This window comes from Vigna radiata, chromosome 8 (genome assembly GCF_000741045.1).
Source record: "Vigna radiata var. radiata cultivar VC1973A chromosome 8, Vradiata_ver6, whole genome shotgun sequence".
Taxonomy (NCBI): Eukaryota; Viridiplantae; Streptophyta; class Magnoliopsida; order Fabales; family Fabaceae; genus Vigna; species Vigna radiata.
In genome coordinates this window covers 9,931,910-9,938,767 of record NC_028358.1, presented here as the reverse complement: position 1 = coordinate 9,938,767, position 6,858 = coordinate 9,931,910, and the positions used below count along the sequence as shown (strand labels likewise).

Below are 6,858 nucleotides of genomic sequence, written 5' to 3'. Positions count from 1 at the left end.
GAGTTCTGTTTCTTGATTCATTGAGTCTTCATTATCTGTGTTCCAATCTTCAGTTTATTGCTTGTCTTGGTTAAGTTTGGCAGAAAGTCACCATATGAAGTAATTGCAGCTTCTGATTTAAGTGTTGAAACTGTTTGGTCAGTTTCAATTCATTTTTTTTTTTGCTGCATTAACTGATAGTGACAACATTATATGACCATTGTTTTTGAAATCAGAATTGTTGGTGCATTCATGATTGGTTTGGTGATACAACATTCTTTCGTTAGTCTATTGTGAGTTGTAGCAAGATTTGTGTGAATCCAAGAAAGAATCAGTTTGGCCAAGTGTATAAGAAAAGAAAGAAATAATATAATCTGGTCAGAATTGAAAAAGAGTAAAATTAGAAAGAAGTTTTCACATGTACAATTCACAATATGGTATTGAATGATGAACATCTTGCTGCATTATGTGTACCGAAATGAATCTGTGATTGCATCTCTGAAATGCATGCAAACGTATTCACCAACATAAATGCCATTCTGTTATGAAATCACTAATTGATTCTAGAAGTCTTTCTTGTTTGTCTTTTTATTGCTTTTAACATCTGATCTAGTTCTGTTTTTAGGATTCTGTTTGTGTGCCAGCCTTTCTAAATTGCCTTTTTCTTGCTTGTCTTGATTGACTTTCCTAGTTTTGTCTTAATGCATGTGAGTTCTGTTCAGTTGATCTTAATTGAAGCTTTTATTTGTTTTCATAATCTGATCTAGAGCCTCTGCCTATCACATTCCTTTAGCCTAGCCCTTTTCTGAATTGAGAAGCTGATCACTCTGGTTCTTGGAATTTGAAAGAAAGGTTGTGTGTTTGGTAGTATCTTTGGTGGTGGTGGTCCGAATGACTTTCCAGCCTTGAACTTCCAAGGGAGAATTTCCCTTCCAAACCTTTCATTTGTATGATTTAAATTTTCAAAGACAAGCCTGAGTGTTATGAGTCTTGTGAGGCTGATTTTAGCCTAATTTCCTTGGCATATTTGTATTTGTATGAGAAAATCAGTTTTACTTTACTGTTGCTGACTGTTTTGTGATTGATCTTTGTGCAGGAAAAAGAGTTTGAGTGATCAAATTGGAGCAGCTGTGACTTTGTTCATTTTAAACTTTCACTGCATTTAGATTATAAACTGTTGCTAAAATGATTGAGATATTAATGTTTTGAATGTGATTGCTGATTTCCTGGTTTGATTGAATACCCTTGGATGCCACCTAATTAGTTGTGTTAGCTGTGCATGAAATTTGTGCATGAACTGATTTGTTTGGAATAATTAGATTGTGCATATGCTCTTTAGATTAAAACTGATTTCATTATTTTTAAGAGCCATCCTTGATTTGAAAATTCACAGGAGAAGAAAGAAGAGAGACCCACTTGAAGAAAATCACAACTGAACCAACCAACCTTTGGTAACATCAAAGGTGAAGAAAGGAGAGAGGTCTCACCAGAAGAATCCAAAAAGCAACCATTTTTACACAACCACGTAGAACAACCAAAAAATGCAAAGCCTGACTTTATCGCCACCACTGCTGCCGCCGTCATCGTCATCATTTTCATCCACCTTCTTCAACCTAAGAGATCCAAAGCCCAAACCCACTCTCATCCTCCTCTACTCCTTCCTTTTCCTCTCTCTACTCTCCCTCACCCTCATCCTCTACCTCTCCCATTCCACCATCCACACCCACTCAGGACCCGACCCGTTTCTCCACCCGACTCATGCCCACCGCCTCGTCTTTGACCCCCACAAACCTTCTCCCCCACCGCCGCCCGCCGTCGCCTACCTCATCTCCGGTTCCCGGGGCGATGCCGCACGGATCCTTCGCCTCCTGAACGCAGTATACCACCCTCTCAATGTCTACCTCCTCCACCTCGACGCTTCCGCCCCTCATGCAGAGCGCGAGCTCGTGGCCGTCACCGTGCAGTCCAACCCCATCTTCAAGGCCGCGCAGAATGCTCACGTCGTGGGGAAGCCCGATTTCTCCTACCCCAAAGGGTCCTCCCCTGTCTCGCTGCGCCTCCATGCCGCCTCCGTCTTGCTCCGCCTCTCGCGGGACTGGGACTGGTTCGTTAGTCTCAGCGCCGATGCTTATCCTCTTGTTACCCAAGATGGTATGGGTTGTGAATGAATTCGGGTGAAATGGCATTTTGGTCCAAAAGATTTGAAAGTGGTGATTGAGGTAGTTTTGAAAGAGGAAAATGTGTATGTTAGACGTTTGTTTACTTTCATAATAACTATATAGTAGAGATCGTCCTGACAATGTTTCTGATTGATTGATGGTGCAATGATGGGCTTAAAAGTTAAAGTCGAAAAAAATCTTTTAGTGTAGGTATTAAACTAAGGTTATTCTCTCTTTATGTGATATTATTGATATTTTTTGGTAATGAAAGATTCACAGTCTGATGTAGTCTTTGAAAGATGGAATCACTATTTTAACCTGCTAAAAGATTAGAATGTGAATCAATTTAGTAATTTTAAGTGTTAAAATTGGTGTTGAAATAAAGGACTATAATGGTTGAAACTTTGATTTCTTAGGATGTGTTCACTTGAGAATGACAGGAGGTGATTGGGGAAGAGTGATTGGGTGGATTTGAGGGTAATTTTTTTTTACTGTTTATTTGAGTGAATTTGGAGGTAAACGAGAGTGAATTTTGAAATAAAATTTGTGAGAATTGGTATAGGATTTAGTTTATATGACAGATTAAAAAAATTTACTTCAAAATCCACTTTCGTTTACCTCCAAATTCACTCAAATAAACAACAAAAAATATTATCCTCAAATCCACTCAATCACTCTCCCCCAATCACCTCCTGTCACCCTCAAGTGAACACACCCTTAGGGATGAAAATGATGATTTTTGTCTTCAAGGAGCTAAAGCCATGTTTTCCTGTTCTTATATGTTGCCTATAACCATGTGTTTGGTATTTTGATGATGAATCTTTGTGGTTTGTCAGATCTTCTCCACATTTTGTCGTTTCTGCCTAAGGATTTGAACTTTGTGAATCATTCAAGTTATATTGGATGGAAAGAGTTAGTTTGTTTTCTTGTGTGATTTTGTTGCGGTTGTTATTATTTGTTTTGCATTGGAACTGTAATGATTGGTGGTTGATGTTATATGGTCTGCAAGAATGATATTTGTTTTCCATTTGTTTTGGTGATGCAGAGCAAGGAAATTGAAACCTATTATTGTTGATCCTGGACTGTATCTATTCGAAGGGAGTGAAATGTTTTATGCTACTCAGAAGAGAGAACTTCCTAGTGCTTACCGCGTGTTCACAGGTATTAATGTGTTTTAGAGCAATGTATTTGAGTCTCTGCATATTTTTGGCTTTTCATTTCATTTAGTTAGTGTGCCAATAACAGCAATAGTGGAAAGGAGTTGTAGTGGTAATATACTGATGAATGATTGACATTCATTGAAAAAAGAAGATAACATGAATATCAAATGTTTTTACTTTCTAGGACAAAATTTGTCAATTGGGTTGCGTATGTATTGAGCAGAAGATGAGAAATTTGTCTCAGGTGAGTTGGAAATGTGAGTAAAACACCAGCAAAGGCATGAAAGATAATCCAATTACATTAAGCGGAGGAAGACATGAAAAATAAATATTTGAAGAACAAATCACACTATTGGTCCAAACCATGCATGTAGGTAGGAGCATAAACTCAAACAAAGATAAAAGGTAGCCATGAAATAAAAAGGAAATGAAGCCTAGCTTAACAATTAGGACCCCTGAGTGATCTTGCCTGCAGTTTGTTTCTATGGTGCACAGTATAAGGGATTAAACTATCATTTGGACTGATTATTTTATTGTAGTTTTTGTAGAACTATTTTTATATTTTTCTGTTTCTGTATGGAGAACACAAACAACTCTTGCATAGCATTCTTTAGGCCTCTGTAAGTCCAGATAAGAACTAGGTTGGTTCAAGTGTTCCCACTAAGATTTTGTACCCACAAATACGTAGATACGAGCCCCCTCCTGGTTAAAATCTTGAGTAGTTGTCATCCTTCCCTAAGGTGATCATTTGGCATCCAAGGGCCATATGTCAGTAACCTCCATTTGGGAAAATCCTTAAAATAAGTCCCCTGAAATATTGTTACCTGATAATGCAAATGCAATGCACTGAACAGGTACATTGTTTGTTACTTTCTCTAATATATGGTACTTGGGAGATTATTTAGTTGATTTGCTATTTATATTTTAAAAAATTTCAAAAAAATTAAGAACTTCGTATGCATGAGCTGTGTAGAGGAGATTATCTATTGAAACAGTATTTCATGTGAGAAAGAGAGGAGCAACTCTTATATGTACAATCCTACCTTGATGATCAAGAGTAGAACGAACTTAAGGTCTCAAGAACACTTAAAAAGTGATAACTTTCTAACAAAAAATTCCTGGTTTAACTTTTTTCTTATTTTATAAACTCATGTTAGTCACGGATTTAATGTTTCAATTAGGACCATTCGTAGTAATTTCTACTGATGAATATTTATTTGTATCTCTCAGTCTATAACATTAAAAAGGCTTTTTATCTGATACTACTGATAAACCTCAGTTGGTGGAGGTGAAAATCTGAAATGTGTGCTAGGCCGTGGAATGTCAGAATGAACTGTCACCAACCAGGTCGTGAAAACCTCTGTTGTCTTTTTTGTGCAGGTTCATCTTTTTCTATCTTAAGTCGGCGTTTCATAGACTTCTGCTGATGTATTTTGCAAACACACCTTCATCCTTGTCCAACTATTTTCCCACAGTTCTCTGCAATTCTCGGCAGTTTAACAGGACAGTGATAAATAAAAACTTATTATATGCTGTCCAAGACAACCAAAGAAACGATGTTCGACCACTTAACTCCACAGATTTTGATGACATGATTCAGAGTGGAGCTATCTTTGGTGAAAAATTCCAGAAAGACGATCCGGTGCTTGATCTGATCGACCGAGATCTTCTGGGTCGAACTCGTAGATCGGTTGTTCCCGGTGGATGGTGCTTAGGTGAGCCTGGGAACAACACTTGTTTAACTTGGGGTGATGCCAAGATCTTGAGACCAGGTGAAGGTTCTCAACGGCTGGAAAAGGCCATCGTTGAATTGCTGGCAAATGGCATTTTCCGATCACGGCAGTGCATATATATATGAATGAACCTGACTCCACCCTCTGTAAGAATGGATTTTTTGGCATGATTAAGATTTTTGTCTATGATTTAACATGGATGCCAATATCATCTAAAAAATACACTAAGTCGATACCATATATTTGTAAAACTAAATTAAATGCATATAGTCGTTTATTTTATGAATATGAAAAAAAAAAAATTAGTCATTGTTATACATAAGTAAATTTTTCAATTGATTAACTTGCATTTATGTATAAAATTGATTATGATCAAAGTAAGTTTCAAATGCTATTTTGAATAAAAGGGTCGTTAAAAGAAAAATATGCCCAAATCGAGAACTTTCAAAACAAACAAATAATAAATCATAAAACATTGAAATTAACAAGCAAGTGTAAATTGGAAAATATAAATTTGTGAAAAATTATAAAATTCCATGATTAAGAATATCATTCCTAATTTTTTAATTGTTATTTTCAGTTATTGGTATTATAATATTCTCATTACAAAGCAACTTTTGACTACCTTATATATTTGTAAGTTTCTATTACCTTATCCATTTTTTTTATTATCCTGTGTTTCGTCATCTCACATAATCAAATCATGCATTTATTGCACAATAATCATTGTATTACTTTTGACTATGCTTGAAAATCCCACCAAATAAGCTTTTATGATTTCTCAAAATCCCTCCATAAATAAAACGAAAATGTTTCTTTAACATCTTTTTTTGACACAAATTTGATATCGGTCAGATGTCAAATTTTTATTGGATGTTGTTAATTAAATGAAAAAACATTGCTGAGGAGGGTAGTTTTGGAATTCTGATGATATGAAATTTCATTTTGGCGGTTTCGTTTTCTTCTCTTATTCACTTTGGTTTTGAACTTTCTCTTCCATTTGTCTCTCCCATTCGGCTTCATCTCTCCAATCCCTTGCATTCTCTATTCGGCTTTTGTCTCATCCGAAGGTCTCATTTCAACCAAAAAAAGAGCTCTTTCGCAATCACTCTGTTGAGGTAAGCTCTCTTTCGCGTTTCACGTTTTGGGTTTGGCATTGTGGCTATGTTTCGGCTTTTTGCTCTCTTTCGCATTGTCTGGCTTCTCTTTCGTTCTCTTTGGCGTTTTGGGTCTCTTTGGCGTTATTTATTCTTTTTGTGTTTTGTGAACCCTAATCCACCATTGATTTTTTGTGCAGTTGCAATGGCTTCCGGAAACTCAAAGGTAAGTTAAAGCTTTGGTATTTTATTTAGTTGCATTTTTTTGGTAAGTAATAACAGTGTTTTCGTAATGTTTTATAGTGGCGGGTTCGAATATCTCTGGATTCATCAACCATTGTTCAAATGAATGGCTTACCGAGAGATGTCCATGTAGATGGAATTGGGATGACACTATTTCGTTGAATGTGGGTTGAATGTTTCGCGTATTATATTTGACAAATGTTAAGTAGTAAAGTAATGATGTATTTAATGGACAGTTAAACACTTGATAATCACATATAAACAACCAATTACATTTTAAGGAACTCAATAACAGTAAAAATACATTGTTATTCAGCTGTGGTCCCCTACGTTTTCACTGGTGGCTCCTTCAATTCAACAGGATGTCCAAAAACCATTTTAGACACGCGTAATCGTTTACAGCCCCCTTGTAAACGATTACAAGGCGCATTTTTACACTAGAGCTAACAGAACTTCACTTGACTCAATAATCTCACCATGGGTGGTC

The 6,858-nt window shown here is 36.4% G+C and overlaps 1 pseudogene; it reads left to right on the top strand.

Annotated features, from left to right (window-relative positions):
* The first annotated feature begins 1,253 nt into the window (after window positions 1–1,253).
* Window positions 1,254–6,628, top strand: LOC106771589 (annotated as a pseudogene).
* Window positions 6,629–6,858: the final 230 nt, after the last annotated feature.